The following is a 20,877-nucleotide window of genomic DNA, read 5'->3' as shown; positions in this document are numbered from 1 at the left end:
AGACATAAAGAAAAATTAAAAACAAATGATTTTAATTTTTCAATTTTTAATAATCTCCAGTAATAATTAAAATCTGAAGGAATGAGAATCCACGCTTGCTGAAGTTAATTTTCAGGGCCAGAGAGGTTGTTTGGCAATCACTAAGATGTCACACCATTAAAAATTCATTTACACCTGAATGTAACATATGTAACATTTTCTTGCGTGTTTAGTGGGTATCTAGTGGGTAAGTACAGCAACTTCATGGCCTTTAATGTATTTCAATGCTGAGACTCTCAGCGAGGTACTGTTATAGCAAAGCTTGTGGAGGAGCAGGGCAAATCGGACAGCAACTTCCCGATTTCTGCGTTTAACTACACTTGCGTGGATGCCGGAAGTTGTAGTCCGATTTACTCCTTAATAATGGTAAGCGCTGATAGCCTCACTGTTAATTTTATTGCAAAATCTGGGCCGTTAGGTTTAAGGTGGGATGAGGGCACCACTCTTGCCCGCTTACTCAGTGCATTTCTCTCAGTGTTTAAGTGGCAAACGTCATCCAGTACTGTTCTACACTATTGACTGCGATACAGCCACTGAAGCTTGTCTTAAGTATCAAGTCACTCAGTTAGCTTATTTGGAATGGCTCCTTGTCCCTTACCACTATGCTGTAGTATTTGATTTAAAACGCAAAAAATATATAGCCATGCAATGAAGTTAAGGATGTTATCTTGGTAATGGATTGAAGCTATATTGTCCTTTTAAGAATATTTTTTAATTTATGTAAGTTTCTTCATTTTGGTCCCTTCTTAATTCTAATTAATCTACTTTGCCCTTTTACTGTCACCAGAACACCTTCTTTTACAATATTCAGCATTTTTGGTGACAATTATCCCAGTGGAGAAGACACAAGCTCATTCCATTAATATGGCATTGATTAAGCATCTTTGTCTCCCTATCCTTACTCTTATTCACTGGTCTATGAATCAGTCTGAGAACTATAATAGCTTAGACAGGGTGAAACTAACCACTAGAGTTAACTACTCGCTTAACTCATTCAGTACTGGAAATGACAATTTTTTTTCTTCCAATTTTGCACCATTCCTTGCCTGAAGGTGCTGGTGTCTTGGGTGGTTGCGCAAAATGGGCATTTTCGTACTTGACACCCATTATACACACCGCCCGTTTTTTATTCCGTTCTATGGAACTCAGTGGAACTGAATAAAAAGCGGGGCATATAATGGGAGGCTGATACAATAGCATACATTTTGCGCTACAGTCCTAGACTGATTTCTACCCTGCTGTGTCAAATTGGGGTCCACACACATCAGTAGCCCTCCAAAACCTCCCCAACTGGTCAGGCTTGATGTAGGAACCTTTATAACGAGTGGTTTTTAGGATATTCAACTATTGAGAGAATGCACAGCAAAGCTCAATCCTGTTCCAACCTGATCTTTTTTCTCATCCGCCGTCCACTCATGCACATTTTAGAACAGGAGGCGTTAGACAGTAATCAGGATGAGAATCCTGGCTACCTTTTCCACTCCCTGATGTCAATTGCTATCCTAGTTGAGGCCAGCTAACAGCGCTGGATCAAACTGGGGACCTTTTGGTCTGCCCTGCTTAATGCTGCTCTAGGCAGTGCCTTTTGTTACGAGGCTATTGGAAGAGCTAGCACATGAATTGCCATAATTCCCACTGACACTCATACACTGGAAAAGAGGCAAAGTGGTTACAAGACATGTGTGGAGTGGATGGAAACTATAGCACGTAACATCACGTGACTAATGTAGCAACAGACTTAGTGACATGAATCAACTGAGTGGCCTGCGGGTGGCACTGTCCAGGGAGAGTATAAATACTCGGGCATGGGCTCAGCTTGCGCAGGACATTCTTAACAGGAACTAGTGAAGGACACAACTAGACCTCCATGTTGTAAAACATTTGATTAAAGCTTTGTTTAATGCTTAGACCAAGTGCCTAGTAGTTTTCTTACGTCACTTAGCATGCCTGTTTTCAGTTTGACGTACGGCTACAGTTCAGCACGGGTAGATCTTCTCCACATGTTTGGTGCATTGGCATCTACATGTGTGCTCCAGTAACAAAGGAAATGCACGGTAGGAAAGTCACCATCTGAAAGAGAAAGAGATGAATGTTTCTGGTGGGACCCTTCATCAGGATTGATTTCAGATTCTTAGTCGTTGCACTTTTTCTTTTTATCACATGATCTCCTGATTTTGGTGACTTCTGTTTTCTAGAGGCCTTAACTGTGACTAAAAATGACCAGTTTTATTTAAAACTAGACAGCATTCATTATATTTCACATTTTGAGCTGTAACTTTATTATGTCGTGAGTCTTAATATAATGTACACAGGATTTCAATTTATACAAATTGGGGGTAATTTTGACTTTTTGCGACATGTGTAAAATGGGTGATAACAAATTGGCAGCCTGTTTTACATCTCTTCCTGATTCTGGGAGAGGTGTAAGATGGGCTGCCGATTTGCTATCACCCGTTTTACACAAACGCGCAGAGTCAAAATTGCCCCATTCTACCTAGCGGGGCCCAGAGCATTACATAGTTAACAGCTTAAAATGTAAATAAAATGTGCTGTACAACTTTTGAATAAACCTTGTCTTGCAGTACATGAAAGCTGACAGGAGATACTGAGTGCAACTGTAACACAGTCAGGAAATTCTAATCTACCATGAGACTGTCTCTTAAAGGTGGTCTCATTTGAACCTGATCTGGAGAGCACCAGAGATTCCATACTGCACTTTTAGGAGCGATCTGACTGCTCTCAGATGTGTAGTATAACTGGAGTATTACTTCAAAAGCACTCGGGAGTTTCTTTCTGGCTTTGAGTGATTTGCCAGACTATAATTTCCTTGTAATAAATGTATCGTTCTATAGAATCTTATCATAGAATCATAGAATAGTATAGCTAGGAAGGAGGCCATTCGGCCCAGCGAGTCTGTGCCGACTCTTTCAAAGAGCAATTTAGCTAGTCCCACTCCCACGCTCTTTCGCACATCCCTGCAATTTTTTCTCCTTCAAGTATTTATCCAATTTCCTTTTGAAGGCTATTATTGAATCTGTATCCACCACCCTATCAGGCAGCACATTCCTATTTTTGATATACATTAATGACTTGGACTTGGGGGTACAGGGCACAATTTCAAAATTTGCAGATGACACAAAACTTGGAAGTGTAGGAAACAGTTTTTTTTTATGAATAGATTAAAAGTGGATTGGGAGAAATGTTGCTTTGGAATTTATGTTTGACTTTGGTGAAGATTTGGTCACCTCAATAACTTCAGTTAGATTCTACACAGTAACTTTGGCAACATTCAACAAAGAGGTAGTTTCACATCTGGAGCATTGCTACTGGGTTTGAACTTCTCAGAAACATACAATAAAAATAAATCTTTAAATCACATAAATCAATATGGTTTGTATGATTATGCTTAACCCATTCATGCAAAATTACTTTGTCCATTATTTTAAGGAAGGCAGGAGCCTGTTTATTTAGCAGACAAAGTACTTATCATGAAAGTGCATTAAGCTTTTGGATGCCAAGTCATTTCTAAGCTAGCTCCTCATTTTCTTTCCCTTCTTTGGAAAGTAAAAGAGAGGGTTGACGGCACTGGAGAATGAAATACTTTCGATTATTATGGCATACCTCTATTATTTTCTAGGGCCTAAAAATTTGGTGGCTTTGCGCCTCCCATTAGCGGCCTAAGAGGGTGCTAACGGGGCGCAAAGCAACTAGTGCCCGGGCGCAGTGCTGCCAACGCCTCCCGCGAAATTCAGCGGGAGGTTAGCGGCAGTGGTAACCATTAGCGCCCCGCAATGCTGCGCCGCCGGTGATGATGTCATCGTCGTGCGCAGCGCCCTGCTCGCGATCTTCGGTAGCGCCCCCTGACTTACTGCCAGACGCTATGTCTGACGGGGTATGGGGGGCCTACCTGCGGCTGGGCAGTGCTAATTAAAGGCAAGGTGCCGGGCGCCCATTTTTGTTGCTGGCTGCCTGCCAGCACCTGCCCCCGTTGCCGTCCCCAGCCTGACCAGCACCCCCCCCGCGGAGTGCCGGCTGCGCCCCATGAGCCCGGAACTTCTCTTGAGTGCCGGGCTCTTTTGCCGGCACTCCGATCCCTGGTGGCCCAGCTGGGCCCCGGGTTGCGCTGCACTAGGCCCCTCCCCTTTAAGAAGGGGAGGAAGGCCTGCAGTACCGCGGCGCAACACGCTGTGGCACGTAGCACTGCGATATTCCCTCGCAGTGCCCCAAGAGGGAGGCGGGGTACTTCCAGTAGAGCCCCGGTTCCCTCTTGGGGCGCTACCGATTAATTTCTGGCACGGGGTCGCTAATTTTTTCGGGGAGAAGTTAGCGCCCAAAGGGGGCGCGACTCAATTTTCCCCCCTAGGCATTCAGTCTGAGCTGATTATTTTTTTTCTCCACACTCTCCTGAAGGTGGTGACACATGCTGGACTACAGATCTTAAGTTGTACAGCTCCTTGGTACCTAGCCCAAGTGGCCATTCCTAATATAAAGGTGAAATACTGCGGATGCTAGAAATCTGAAATACAAACAGAAAAGGCTGGGAACACTCAGCAGGTCAGGCAGCATCTGTGGAGAGAGAAACAGAGTTAGCAGCCGCGATTTTGCTGACCTCAGCGAGTCCGTGGCGGGCGACGTCGGTGGCGGGTCCTGACCCCGCTGCTGGCTCCATCCCAGCCTCTGAAATGAATCTCCCTTCATTGTGCTTGTTAAGCCTGCCCAGCACGTTTGCCAGCTAATTAGAGGAAGCGGGTCTGGTGACTTCATTTGATGATCAGCAGGGTTCCTTAATGGGACCATGTCCAAATTTATTTTGACATTTGTGCCATCAGTGTTCTGCAGCATTGAGGTGCTGCAAACACTGACAAGCACAGCACAGAGGTACAGGGCTGCACCCAGGCTCTTCCATGCTTATGGAGGGAGTCACAGCACGCAGGGAGGTCCTCTTCCCTTCCCATGAGCAGAAGAGAGCTCCCCAGAAGAGCAGCACAGCCTAGTTTCACATTGCAGAGGAGGGCACAAGCAGGGATGCAGTCAGGAGGACCTGGGTGCAGTGCCACAAACCTTTCAATGATCACAGTAGATCACAAAACATTAGTACAAAGCCACACTCAACCTCATCCTGCTGTGCCTCTCATCACATCCCCATCACATCCCCATCACTCTGCCTTCCCTACCCTACTCCTGCACATCCTTACTCACACCAACTTACATTGCACCTCCACCCATCCCTCTCTCTCTACATTATCACTGCCCCATCTCACTAGCCACCCCTCGCACTCACCCTCATTCTAGCGCAATCATACCAACTAACAACACACAAGGGTAGGCTCTTGGGTGTTTTATGTAATGCTCATGTAAAGTTTCTGTTAATGTGGTGTCAAACATTGAACTTTTATTTTCAATACCTTGCGTTCTTGAACAGATTTGTGTATGCCTTTGGAAGTGGCTTAGTGAGCTGCAGTGAATGGTGAGACATAACAGTACCCCCACAATGGCGATGAGTGTGAAAGGAATGGCTTGGGCATTGTAAGGATTCTTTATGGTGTTGGTGTGGGGTGGTGCCAACCTAGCACATCATGTGGCATCCAGGGTGTACAGCGTCGAGTGAAGTAAATCTGACCATGGTGAGGCCATCCCCGGCATCCCAGGCAGCAATGTGGTCGGGTGCTGATGCCCTGTGTCCTGTGCAGCATCAGGTGATTGCGGAGAAGGTTAGTGTTGTTGTTGGTGCTGCCGGTGTGCCTATTGCTGCTGGTGTTGGGGCTGATCGTGGTGGGATTCTGAGGACCAAGATGAGAGAGTATAAAAGGCACCCATGCTGATGGAATAGATGGCAGGTGAAGTAGAGATGAGAAAAGCAATCTGTCAATGGTGAGAGAAGTAATGAGGTCAGACTGGATGGAGACTTGCAGCATGGTGAATCTGTTGCTGAAATGCAGTGCGGAAGAGTTTGTGACTGAGGGAAGATATCTCTGTAAAGTGGGAGCTTCTACTGTATATTTGAAGCTGTCAACTCAACAGCTGATTTTACTGGCCACAGAACCCCTGCCTCAGCTTGACAGATGTGGTCCATGGCCAGCGTAGATCCCATGGGCGAGCTGTCAAATGCAGAAGCTGAGCTGAAATTCATTCTTAAGTGGCACTAAACAAGTCACTAATTACCTGAATTGGGTCGCCTGTCGGGTCTGCTAAGTGCATGTGGTGGTGGGTTCACAGCGGGGTTCCGACCCGCTGAGGAAAAAAAACATTTTCCCACCTGACCCGCCACCGATCACATGCGCTGACCCCTTGGAAAATCCAGCCCAACGTTTCAGGTTGATGAAACGTTGCCTGTCACTTCAATTCTCCACTCCACTCCCACTCTGACCTCTCTGTCCACAATCTCTTACAATGTGCCAATGAAGCTCAACATAAGTTCGAGGAACAGCACCTCATCTTTCGATTATGCACTTTGCAGCCTTCTGGACTCAACACTGAGTTCAAGAATTTCAGACCATAACCTCTTCCCTCATTTTTTAAGATGGCAGCTGTTGATGAATCTGCCAGACCCATTTACACCTCTTCTAAAGCCATCTTTTGTTTCTTTACTTGTCCCACTACCATCTCCTTTTGCTTTGTACAATCATATCTTTTGTCATTTAGGTGGGAAAGTGTTTTTTTCCCCAGCAGGTTGGGAGCCCGCTGTCAACCCACCACCACGGGACTTTCCCAGATGTCGGGTCTGTCAGTGCTGAACAGAACTGACACGCAGCGGTGGGGGAGGCAATTTAGGTCATTATGACCTTGTTAAAATCCACTTAAAAAGTATTTTGAACTCACCTTTAAATTTTACGAGGTCACCCACAGGGTCCACGCTGCTCGGGGATCACGTCAGGTAAGGAAGTCGGGAGTTGTATGACCATGGAATCATCTCATTACTTAACAGCTGCAAATGTGCTATAAAAGCTCCCATCTCACATCTGTTCACTTTCCAAGCTCAGAAGCTGTTGATTACTGCATTTGGAAGACAGATTGAGCTTTATGCAGGTTGCAAGTGTTTGGAGTAAACTCTCTATCCAGTGTCACCTCATTGGAACAACCTCTCCCACCATTGACAGATCATTTCTGTCATCTCAAGTTCACCTGCCATTTATTACATCAGCATCGGTGCCCTTGAAACTCTCTCACCTTGGTCCTCAGAATCCCACCATGATCAGTCCTAACACCAGCAGCACCAGGTTCACCAGCTGCACCAACAACACCAAACTTCTCCGCACTCAACTGATGCTGCACAGGTCACAGGATATCAGCACCTGACCACATTGCTGCCCAGGAGGCCAGGGATGGCCTCACCATGGCCAGATTTACTTCACTTGACACTGTGCACCCATATGGCTGCCACATGATGCACCAGGTTGGCACCACCCCAAACCAACACCATGAAGCATCCCTACAATGCCCAAGCCATTCCTTTCACACTCATCACCATTGCGGGGGGTTACCGTTATGTCTCACCATTCACTGCAACTCACTAAGCCACTTCCAAAGGTGCACACAAATCTATCCAAGAACGCAAAGTGTTGAAAAGGAACATATCAATGTTTGACAGCACATTAACAGAATTTTCGCATGAACACTGGCTAAACCTCTCAAGTGCCTACCCTTGTGTGTTGTTAGTTGGTATGATTGGACTAGGATGAGGGTGAGTGCGAGGAGTGGCTAGTGAGATGGGGAAGTGATAATGTAGATAGAGAGGGATGGGTGGAGGTGCAATGTAAGTTGGTGCGAGTAAGGATGTGCAGGAGTAGGGTATGGAAGGCAGAGTGATGGGGATGTGATGAGTGGCACAGCAGGACAAGGTTGAGTGTGGCTTTGCAGTAACGTTTCGTGATCTACTCAGATCATTGAAAGGTTTGCGCCACTGCAGCCTGGTCTTCCTGGTGACATCCCTGTTTCTGTCCTCCTGTGCAATGTGCAACCAGGCTGCACTGGTCTCCTGGGGAGGTCTCTTCCGCCCATTGGAAGGGAAGAGAACCTCGCTGTGTGCTGTGACTTCCTCCATAAGCATATGGAGGGAGTCGTGGGAGAGCCGGGGTGCAGCCATACACCTCTGCGTAGTGCTTGTCAGTGTTTGCAGCACCTCAATGCTGTAGAACACTGACAACACAACTGTCAAAATAAATTTGCACATGGTTCCATTAAGGAAACCGGCTGATGGCGTGTCATCAATTGATGTCACCAGACCCGCTTCCTTCAATTGGCTGGCAAACGTGCCTAATCAACGTAAAATCACTTTGGACAGCGGGCTGGAGCCAGCAGCAAGGCTGGGACCCGCCATTAACCTGGGCTGCACTGGACCCCCGGCAGTAGGGGAAATCGTGGCCTTAATCTCTCCTGTCCTCCGCCCTATCACAGAACTATCCCTTTTGTTCTGTCCTCCCTTCCCCCTTTCCCTGCCTCTGCACTTTCTTAAAATCTGTCACATCTCTAACTTTTTCCAGTTCTGACAAATAGTCATCGAACTGAAACCTTAACTGTGTTTCTCTCCCGACAGATGCTGCCTGACCTGCTGAGTATTTCCAGCATTTTCTGTTTTTATTGACCATTCTTAATGTCAGATCTGGGCAGGGTCACTCCCATGCATCCCAGCATAAAAAAAGTCAGTTGCATTTGGTGCAGAATGGGCAAATATAAATAACAAAATAAAACCCTGGGAAAGAATAATGCACCCGGATTCGGGGTTTATAAGCCTGAAAAAAAAACAACTAAAATTTATTCTACATGACTGTCTCAGAGTGTAATGAAGACCCTAAAAGTGTGTAATATTATCTAAAGTGCCATATTAATATTCCCTCCATAAAATTGTGTTTCTAACAACATACAGAGCTGGTAATGGAGGGAGGACAATATAGAATCATAGAATCTTAGAAAGTTACAGCACGGAAGGAGGCCATTTCGGCCCATCGTGTCCGCGCTGGCCAACAAAGAGCTATCCAGCCTAATCCCAGTTCCCAGCTCTTGGTCCATAGCCCTGCAGGTTAGAGCATCCCAAGTGCACGTCCAAGTACTTTTTAAATGTGGTTAGGGTTCCTGCCTCTACCACCCTTTCAGGCAGTGAGTTCAAGACCCCCACAACCTGCTGGGTGAAGACATTTCCACTCAAATCCCCTCTAAACCTTCCCCCAATTACTTTAAATCTGTGCACCCTGGTTTTTGACCCCTCTGCTAAGGGAAATAGACCATTTCTATACACTTTATCTATGCCCCTCATAATTTTATACACCTCAATAAGGTCTCCCCTCAGCCTCCTCTGTTCCAAGGAAAACAAACCCAGCCTATCCAGTCTTTCCTCATAGCTAAGATTCTCTACTCCCAGCAACATCCTTGTAAATCTCCTCTGTACCGTCTCTAGTGCAATCACATCTTTTCTGTAATGTGGTGGCCAGAACTGCACGCAGTACTCTAGCTGAGGCCTAACTAATGTTTTATACAGTTGAAGCATAACCCCCCCAGCTCCTGCATTCTATGCCACGGCTAATAATTCCATATGCCTTAACCACCTTATCTACTTGGCCTGCTACCTTCAGGGATCTGTGGACATGCACTCCAAGGTCCCTTTGTTCCTCTACACTACTCAGTGTCCTACCATTTAATGTGTATTCCCTTTCCTTGTTAGCCCTCCCCAAATGCATTATCTCACACTTTTCCAGATTGAATTCCATTTGCCACTGTTCTGTCCACCTGACCAATTTATTGATATCTTCCTGCAGTCTATGGCTTCCTTCTTCAGTATCAACCACACAGCCGATTTTAGTATCATTTGCAAACTTCTTAATCATACCCCTATATTCAAGTCAAGACCGTTGATATATACCACAAAAAGCAAGGGGCCTAGTACTGAGCCCTGCGGAACCCCACTGGAAAAAGCCTTCCAGTCACAAAAACACCCATCAACCATTACCCTCTGCTTCTTGTCTCCGAGTCAGTTTTGAATCCAACTTGACACTTTGCCCTGGATCCCATGGGCTTTTAACTTCGTGACCAGTCTGCCATGTGGAACCTTATCAAAAGCCTTGCTAAAGTCCATATACACTACATCAATCGCACTACCCTCATCTACCCTCCTTGTTACCTCCTCAAAAAATTCAACCAAGTTTGTCAGACATGACCTTCCCTTACCAAATCCATGCTGACTATCCTTGATTAATCCATGTCTTTCTAAATGAAGATTTAGCCTGTCCTTCAGAATTGTTTCCAATAATTTTCCCACCACCGAGGTTAGGCTGACTGGCCTGTAATTACTCGGTCTATCCTTTTCTCCTTTTTTAAACAAGGGTACCACATTAGCAGTCCTCCAGTCCTCCGGCACCACACCTGAAGCCAGAGAGGATTGAAAAATGATGGTCAGGGCCTCTGCCATTTCCTCTTTTGCTTTGCTTAACAGCCTGGGATACATTTCATCCGGGCCTGGGGATTTATCCACTTTTAAAGCTGCCAAACCCCTTAATACTTCCTCTCTCACTATGTTTATTTCATCTAATATTTCACACTCCTCCCCCTGATAGCAATGTCTGCTTCGATCCTCTCCTTTGTGAAAACAGACGCAAAGTATTCATTAAGAACCCTACTGACGTCTCCCGCCTCCACACACACATTACCCTCATGATCTCTAATAGGCCCTACCCTTTCTTTAGTTATCCTCTTACTCTTAATATATTTATAAAACATCTTTGGGTTTTCCTTGATTTTACTTGCCAAGAATTTTTCATGCTCACTCTTTGCTTTCCTAATATCATTTTTAATTGCACCCCTGCACTTTCTGTACTCCTCTAAAGATTCTGGATTATTTAGCCCTCGGTATCTGTCATATGCCTCCCTTTTTTTCAATATCCTACCCTGTATGTCTCTAGACATCCAGGGGGCTCTAGATTTGTTAGTCCCACCTTTTTTCTTCAAACGGCACATGTTTGGTCTGCACCCTCCGGATCTCCTCCTTTAATGCCTCCCACTGCTCTGACACTGATTTACCTTCAAGTAGCTGTTTCCAGTCCATTATGGCTAAATCCCCTCTGAGCTTAGCAAAATTAGCTTTTTCCCAATTTAGAATTTTTATTCCTGGTCTATCCTTGTCCTTTTCCATAACTACCTTAAATCTAACAGAATTATGGTCACTAGCACCAAAATGCTCCCCCACTGATACGCCTTCTACCTGCCCAGCTTCATTCCCTAAAACTAAGTCCAGAATTGCCCCCTCCCTTGTTGGGCTTGCTACATACTGGCTAAAAAAGTTCTCCTGGAGGCATTTTATGAATTCCGCACCTTCTGTACCCTTCACACTAATTTTATTCCAGTTAATATTGGGGCAGTTGAAATCCCCTACTATTACTGCCCTATAGTTTTTGCACTTCTCAGAAATTTGTCTACATATTTGTTCTTCTATCTCCCTCTCACTGTTTGGGGGTCTGTAGCACACTCCCAGCAGTGTGATCGCCCCTTCTTTGTTTTTCAATTCGACCCATATGGCCTCCAACATATCATCCCTCCTCACAGCTATAATAGTTTCTTTAATCAATATCGCACCCCCCCTCCCTTTTTACCTCCCTCTCTATCCCGTCTGAAAATCCTATAATGAGGAATGTTGAGCTGCCATACCTGCCCCTCTTTCAGCCACGTCTCTGTAATAATAGCTATAATATCATAGTCCCAAGTTTCTACCTGTGCCCTCAGCTCATCTGCTTTGTTCACTATACTCCTTGCATTGAAGTATGTACCATTTAATACAGGCAAACCTCCTTGTTGACTACTATCTAGCCCTTTATTCCTCTGTCCTTCCAATTTACTTTCTACGTTTTTGTTTTCCAATTCCAGTTTTTCTTCCCTCCCTATTGACTCTATACTTAGGTTCCCATCCCCCTGCCAAGCTAGTTTAAACCCTCCCCAACAGCACTAGCAAACCCTCCCGTGAGGATATTGGTCCCGTTCCCGTTGAGGTGCAACCCGCCTGGCTTGGTGCAATGTGTGTAATACTGCAAAATTGCATTAAGCCACACAATCATTTTTTAATGGAGATCGCTAAACGTTGCCTCCGCGTCTCTTTATTTTCTGTTCTCCTTCAGTTTTCCCCTCTTACTTCTGCCATTATCACCCTACTCCAGAAAGCAGTAATTCATGTCGGGGTACAGCTCCAGGGACGGCAAATGCCATCCAATACCTCAACCCAAATGGCTCGTCTGCATGTGTGATTCTCCACAGTGAATATTGGCAGGCTATTCAACAATGCAAGGTTTTCACAGCCCCGGTCCAATCCTTATCCAACATCCTTGCTTTCAAACTTTCAGCAGAGGTCACTGGGCAGTAATTAGGTGCATGAGCCTTGGCCAATTTGTTTTGCCTCCTTATTTCCGGTTTTCTGAGGCCAATTGTAACACACCCACTGTCACACTGGCTGAGATCGGCTGGTTTGCTCAGTCCAGGCATCAAATATGGAACCTACCAGCTCCGTTTGGCACAGTGCCACATCATGCAGTGCATTTTCTCACTGAGCCATCAAGATGGGTCTTTCCCGCTGCATCTTTATACCATTACTTCAAACAATCTTTCCTTCATATTGAACTTGCTGAAATGTACTACATAATTCATAATTATTTAACATATATTACATAGTCAGTTTTCCAGAAGAGTTATAAAATTAACTTAAATCTCCTGACCTTACATATATTATTAATATTTGCAAAAAAAAAGAAAAAAACTTGGAACATTGTTTTACAAGTGCCATTCAGTAAAGACAGTGAAAATGTTAACCTTGTCACATTTAACTAGGGACAGATTATCTTTCATTAATTTCTCAACAGGATAATATATTCTTATGTTAAATTGTGCATTAGCTAAAAGCATTTCTATAAATCTTTTCTGCTCTAAAACTGTTTCATCACTTCATTAATTTATAGTACTCTGATAGTCATGAGTGACATCATTTTAAACATTATTGTATGATTAGTTTTTAAACTGCAGCAATCATGTGTAGCCACTTTTGGAATTTATTATAACAGATCTTAAACATGTCTGGTTATCTGCAACTTTAAAATATGAAAATTTGAGAGTAGAAATCACTGTTTCTTATATTAGCATTTGAATGTTTAACCTGTTGGTATAACACTCCTCTGTCCACTCTTTTAATGGAGGCATTAGCCCATTTATTTTAGATGATGTAATGCTTTCCAATAAAATAGGGGAGGAAGGAGTGTCATATGAATACCTTATGGGTTAATACGCCAATGTCGCAAACAGTAATTTTTGATCTTTTCTTTCTTGTTCATTTTAAAGAGACGTTAGTAAGATTACAAAGAGGTACAATTCCCTTTTCGATCTGTATCAGTGAGATGAACAATCCCAATCTCACAATTCTCTCTTTGGTACTTTCACCCCCCTTTTAAATCTAAACTATAGATTTAATTGGGAAAGATAACAGCATTCAAGGAATCAACTGAGCCTTTGAACATTTGCAAATACATTTCAACACAAGAATCAAAACTGAATATCTGATGGTTGACCATTTTCAGAAGTTTGTAACCTACTTTATTTATGAAATTTAGAAAATTATTATTATTCATAAAATGATTAGTGTTACTATGGGTGTTCAACCCACTGCTGCATATTTGTATGAATTTGCTGCTTTCTATTGAGGAGGGGGAAACTGGACAGGCAAAGAAAAACAATCCATCCAAATATATAGCCCTAAATCTTGTTGACCTCTCCAAGTTAGAAGTGATTATTATTCGGCTAATAGTAATGGGGTTTTTAGCACAATTTGTGTCTCTAATGTTATACTTTTGTACAGTATTACAGACCAGAATCAATTTTCAAGGCAGCTAGTACTTGCAAGCTTAGTGCAGCACTAGCTTTCCAGAGTGCTGCAGCCATGTCATTCAATCTGCCTGTGAGTGCGGCTTTTCTTAAAGATCAAGTCAGGCACTGAAGAAAATTGGAACGGCGAGCTATTGGCCAACATTACCAATTTAAAACTGTCTACTAGTTTTCACACCTTGCACAGCACTACAGATGTGGAACACACACAGGGAGAGTTTGCTCATTCCAAAGCATTCAAACTGATTGGCCTTTCATTTTGCAATTTTAACAACTGACCTCGAAGATTGACAGGTGTCAATATGTCACGAGAAAAGGGATTGATGATCACTTACAGCTCAGTTCTCAATCAAATGCAAATGACTGGCACAGGCACCATGTTATGGATGCTTTCATCCACAACAAACTTTTCTTATTTACCTGTTACCTTTCAACTAGTGGCTGAAAGAAAAAACGAAAATAGGGAAATTCACAGATCAGTCCTCATGGCGCTTATGCAGCAGTTCATGCAATAGTGTGTTGAAAAATAAAGCACCTTCAAAAATGTGCATCATCTCCGCTCACACATCTGTGAATCTGTGAGATAATTGAGGGAAAATAAACAAATTTAATTTGCAGCACCATCTCATTTGCTTCAAGCATGTTAAAACTGATAAACGTAGGTCATATTTACTGATGAAATTTAAATACTTCTGCTGAAGAACCTGAATTGTTTCAATAGTCTGGGGTGAGATATTTTAAAGATTCCGACTTAACATGTTCTACAGTACAGAAATCTTGAGTCTGTTGGTAAACAACGCCATTAGGCAATGCAATTGGAATTTTTCAATGACCGCATGACTTGTGCTCATACGGTATTTCTTGAGTACTTCAACTCCCTTTAGGCATCTAAGAAGTAAGAAACTAATGGACAAAGAACAAGATGTGTGCAATACTTTCACTTCAAATGAAATGCTCAAATTTTACGCAACTGATAGATGGACAGAGAGACAAGTACTGTTGAATTCTATTGCAACAGTCTTGGAGACTGTTAGGGGTTCATATTAATGAGTTTAATCTCTCTTTCTAACTGTAATAGAGCTTCTCCAAGATCAAAGAGGAAAAGGATTGTAATGAAGCCAGTAGTCAACGAGGCTCCATGTAACTATATTGATCTTAAAAAGAACGCTGAGGGTAAGATGGTTGCTTTATCTGCATGTGGGATAGAATACCCCAGACTGACGCTGCCTACTTTAAAACTCTATCAGCTTTCACCCTTCGCCTGAATTTACACCGTGAGATACTGGCATTTGATTATTTAACATATTTGTCTGAAATTTCTCTCTCTTTTAGTAGGTGCATTAACCAGTTTAAAATAAATGGGGTGACACTTTTTGTTAAAATAGTAGAGAGAGGAATTTCAGACAAACTTTTACTTTAGTGATCTACATACAGCACAATTCCAGGCCCTCACTTTTTTCTCTTTAAATTATTCTTTCCTTTGGTCTTCTGCTGTGCTGTGCTTCCAAGGATGCTGGCTGCCCTCTGGTATCTCAACCTAGTGGCCATTCTTTATGTGTGAGTCTAGATGGTAAATATAGGTCAACTGTTCAAATGCAATGTTCACACATGTGCACTTTGCAGCAGGGGTCACTTGAATATAGGGGAGAATTTTAACCTAAAGAAAGGGTGGGTTTGGAGTGTGGGGGTAGTTAAATTGTTAAAAATCAGAATCCCGACCTGAACCTGCCTCCAACTCGCCCACTTCCAGTTTTAACGGAGGCGGGGCGGGCAGCCAATTTGTTGCCAGGAGGTGGGATGTCAATTTGGATCTTATAATGAGTTTGGAAACCTCTTCTTTAACCTCCATTTTGTTTTTAACTGTAGCTGGTCAGGTTTTACACACTTTGTAAAACCCAGCAGTTACAACAAGGCAAGGACTGCTGGATCCAGGAGGTAATTGCCTTTATACTTACATCCTGGATCCAGGGTCCCTACTTAGCACAGCCCCCGCGATTGGAGACCCCGCCACGAGGTCCCCGCTCAACACCCCAGGCCTCACCCCTCCACGAAGCCTCCCCCCTGCGTCTTTGGCCTTCACCGTGCTCCTCCTGGCCCCAATCCTCTGCAGACCACCCGCTTCATCGCTCCGCGATTCTCGGCAGACACCCCACCCACCCACTGCTCCTCCGGCCACCACCCGGCCCCCGATGATCCTTGCATCCCCCTGATGCTCCTGCCACTCTCCCCGATCCTTAGAACACCACCCCCACTCTCCTGCAGCCGCTCCCCGCCACTACCCCGCCGCGATCCCTCCCTCCCTCCTCTGTGTGGCCTAGTGCTGCAGGCCTACCTGCCCGGAGCCAGCCAGCCACTCAATCTGTCTGGCTGTGGGTGGGAAACAGAGGCCAAAAGTCAGCAGGGCCGCAGAGAAACCCAGTCTGCCGGATTTCCCGATCACCTCGAAGCCCTTCCGCCCCCAACCCTCCTTCACCATGAAAATCCAGCCCATAATCTCTTACAAAACGTCCTTACTGCCACCCCAACTTTAACACACTTACTGTCACCCCAAATTTTAAGGGCTAGAAATTCGGTGCATTTGCGCCAACTGTTAGCGCCTCCGTGGGGTGCTAACAGGGTGCAAACAACTTTTCGCCTGAGCTGGGCGCCACTAATGACTCTCGCTAAATTTGGTGGGAGTTTAGCAGCGCTCTGCTTGCTGCGCAGGTGATCATGTGTACAGCCTCCCGTTTTTGCCCCACCTGCAAAATTGTCCCATGCCCCCTGAATCTGCACCGGGCGATGACTGTCATCTCAACAATAACACCCTCACTGTCACCCCAACAATAACACCCTCACTGTCACCCCAACAATAACACTCTCACTGTCACACCAACAATAACACCCTCACTGTCACCCCAACTTTAACACCCTGACTGTCACCCCAACAATAACACCCTCACTGTCACCCCAACCTTAACACCCTCACTGTCACCCCAACTTTAACACCCTCACTGCCACCCCAACAATAACACCCTCACTGTCACCCCAACTTTAACACCCTGACTGTCACCCCAACAATAACACCCTCACTGTCACCCCAACAATAACACCCTCACTGTCACCCCAACAATAACACCCTCACTGTCACCCCAACAACAACACCCTCACTGTCACCCCAACTTTATCACCCTGACTGTCACCCCAACAATAACACCCTCGCTGTCACCCCAACAATAACACCCTCACTGTCACCCCAACAACAACACCCTCACTGTCTCCCCAACTTTATCACCCTGACTGTCACCCCAACAATAACACCCTCACTGTCACCCCAACTTTATCACCCTCACTGTCACCCCAACTTTAACACCCTCACTGTCACCCCAACTTTAACACCCTCACTGTCACCCCAACAATAACACCCTCACTGTCACCCCAACAATAACACCCTCACTGTCACCCCAACTTTATCACCCTGACTGTCACCCCAACAATAACACCCTCACTGTCACCACAACAATAACACCCTCACTGTCACCCCAACTTTATCACCCTGACTGTCACCCCAACAATAACACCCTCACTGTCACCACAACAATAACACCCTCACTGTCACCCCAACAATAACACCCTCACTGTCACCCCAACTTTAACACCCTGACTGTCACCCCAACAATAATACCCTCACTGTCACCCCAACAATAACACCCTCACTGTCACCCCAACAATAACACCCTCACTGTCACCCCAACAATAACACCCTCACTGTCACCCCAACAACAACACACTCACTGTCTCCCCAACTTTATCACCCTGACTGTCACCCCAACAATAACACCCTCACTGTCACCCCAACTTTATCACCCTCACTGTCACCCCAACTTTAACACCCTCACTGTCACCCCAACTTTAACACCCTCACTGTCACCCCAACAATAACACCCTCACTGTCACCCCAACAATAACACCCTCACTGTCACCCCAACAACAACACCCTCACTGTCACCCCAACTTTATCACACTGACTGTCACCCCAACAATAACACCCTCACTGTCACCACAACAATAACACCCTCACTGTCACCCCAACTTTAACACCCTCACTGTCACCCCAACTTTAACACCCTCACTGTCACCCCAACAATAACACCCTCACTGTCACCCCAACAATAACACCCTCACTGTCACCCCAACTTTATCACCCTCACCGTCACCCCAACAATAACACCCTCACTGTCACCCCAACTTTATCACCCTCACTGTCACCCCAACTTTAACACCCTCACTGTCACCCCAACTTTAACACCCTCACTGTCACCCCAACAATAACACCCTCACTGTCACCCCAACAATAACACCCTCACTGTCACCCCAACAACAACACCCTCACTGTCACCCCAACTTTATCACCCTGACTGTCACCCTCACTGTCACCACAACAATAACACCCTGACTGTCACCCCAACAATAACACCCTCACTGTCACCCCAACTTTAACACCCTCACTGTCACCCCAACTTTAACACCCTCACTGTCACCCCAACAATAACACCCTCACTGTCACCCCAACTTTAGCACCCTGACTGTCACCCCAACAATAACACCCTCACTGTCACCCCAACAATAACACCCTCACTGTCACCCCAACAATAACACCCTCACTGTCACCCCAACAACAACACCCTCACTGTCACCCCAACTTTATCACCCTGACTGTCACCCCAACAATAACACCCTCGCTGTCACCCCAACAATAACACCCTCACTGTCACCCCAACAACAACACCCTCACTGTCTCCCCAACTTTATCACCCTGACTGTCACCCCAACAATAACACCCTCACTGTCACCCCAACTTTATCACCCTCACTGTCACCCCAACTTTAACACCCTCACTGTCTCCCCAACTTTATCACCCTGACTGTCACCCCAACAATAACACCCTCACTGTCACCCCAACTTTATCACCCTCACTGTCACCCCAACTTTAACACCCTCACTGTCACCCCAACAATAACACCCTCACTGTCACCCCAACAATAACACCCTCACTGTCACCCCAACAACAACACCCTCACTGTCACCCCAACTTTATCACCCTGACTGTCACCCCAACAATAACACCCTCACTGTCACCACAACAATAACACCCTCACTGTCACCCCAACAATAACACCCTCACTGTCACCCCAACTTTAACACCCTGACTGTCACCCCAACAATAACACCCTCACTGTCACCCCAACAATAACACCCTCACTGTCACCCCAACAATAACACCCTCACTGTCACCCCAACAATAACACCCTCACTGTCACCCCAACAACAACACCCTCACTGTCTCCCCAACTTTATCACCCTGACTGTCACCCCAACAATAACACCCTCACTGTCACCCCAACTTTATCACCCTCACTGTCACCCCAACTTTAACACCCTCACTGTCACCCCAACTTTATCACCCTGACTGTCACCACAACAATAACATCCTCACTGTCACCACAACAATAACACCCTCACTGTCACCCCAACTTTAACACCCTCACTGTCACCCCAACTTTAACACCCGCACTGTCACCCCAACAATAACACCCTCACTGTCACCCCAACAATAACACCCTCACTGTCACCCCAACTTTATCACCCTCACCGTCACCCCAACTTTAACACCCTCACTGTCACCCCAACTGAAATCAGCTGACTCAGCACAGACTGGTAATCAAACCTGATACCCTCTGGTCTGTATGGGCTGACTACACTCTGCCTTTACCAACTAAGCCATTAGCGAGCTTACTGTGTCCAAAACATTGAATATGTACCTAAAGTGTTTACTTTTACTTTCCACTGGAAATGTTTCTTATTGCCTTTATAATTATTTGCCAATGCAGCAAATAACATCGAGAAAAGTAAATCAAAGTTTGCACAGCTACTACAAGATGCAATATCAGACGATAAACTAGTGCAAAAAACCTACGAGTGAAGATAGGGAGGGAAAACAACTATCGTTCAACAAGGACAGAGAAAGGAGGTAATAGTGAGGTTAGAGCAGCTTAATGCAATGCGGCACTATCAGTGAACATCCTGATATGATGATCATAAATTTATCTCTGTTAACCTCTCCTGGACATCCAACATGATGACATTTTCACTGAGCATCAGTATGCTCACTAATTGTTGCTGTCATCACATTATCTATTGTGTCTACACAATTGTATATAGTACTGTTTTATCTATTATATATCAAAAACAGTGGCTGCAATGGCCTATTGGTATCATGCTTTAAGGTGGCACTGTGAGGGTCATGTTCTGTCACCTAATGTTACTGCGACTGTCCTATCTCAACTCCCCCATCACCGCATACGCAATTGTATCTGATTGCTTGTCTTCCGAACTGTGCATTTTCTTCGGTCTACGGCCAGTTGTACTGTCACAAGCCCGATTGTAAAGTCTGCTGGCTTGTCGACTGTTTCGTGAGCAGGCTGAGAAGCAGAGGAAATGATGGGATGGTCACCAGGTCAGGGTGCGAGAACTGCTGCCACACAATTGGCAGCTCTGCTATGTTGGTGAGGGAGTTGGATGCTAGAGTCAGTAGTGGTTCAGATATTGTTATTGCTTTCCAAAGATCTTAATGATTTGCTGATTATTATTTATATAGAATCATAGAATGATACAACACAGGAGGTCATTCGGCCCGTCGTACCTGTGCTGGCTCTTTGGTAGAGCCATCCAATTAATCCCACTTCCCCGCTCTTTCCCCATAACCCTGTAAATGTTTTCCCTTCAAGTATTTATCCAATTCCCTTTTGAAAGTTCCTATTGAATCGGTTTCCACCACCCTTTCAGGCAGTGCATTCCAAATCACAACAACTCGCTGTGTAAAAAAATTCTCCTCATCTTACCTTATTTATTCATCAGTAAATGATTTGAAGTAGAAAAGGGGAATGTGAAGGTGTAAAAAAGGTGGAGAAAAGAAACAGCTTAGGAAAGGTAGTGGTGGTGAATGAGAACAAGCTT

The 20,877-nt window shown here is 45.0% G+C and overlaps 1 long non-coding RNA gene across 1 annotated transcript in view; it reads right to left on the bottom strand.

The window, feature by feature from the left end:
- Positions 1-1,931: 1,931 nt before the first annotated feature.
- LOC147121397 (uncharacterized) overlaps positions 1,932-20,877 on the bottom strand; it is a 69,426-nt gene continuing 50,480 nt past the window's right edge. The window contains exons 2-3 of the long non-coding RNA XR_015075395.1: positions 14,302-14,457; positions 1,932-2,109 (exon numbers count right to left, since the gene is read on the bottom strand). This is a non-coding gene — a long non-coding RNA (uncharacterized LOC147121397). The remainder of the gene's footprint in view (positions 2,110-14,301; positions 14,458-20,877) is intronic.

The sequence above is a fragment of the Somniosus microcephalus genome, chromosome 3 (assembly GCF_052327205.1).
Source record: "Somniosus microcephalus isolate GS21.2 chromosome 3, FLI_Smic_1.0, whole genome shotgun sequence".
Taxonomy (NCBI): domain Eukaryota; kingdom Metazoa; phylum Chordata; class Chondrichthyes; order Squaliformes; family Somniosidae; genus Somniosus; species Somniosus microcephalus.
The sequence above is the reverse complement of the archived record's forward strand: the minus strand, read 5'-3'. Positions and strand labels throughout refer to the sequence as shown.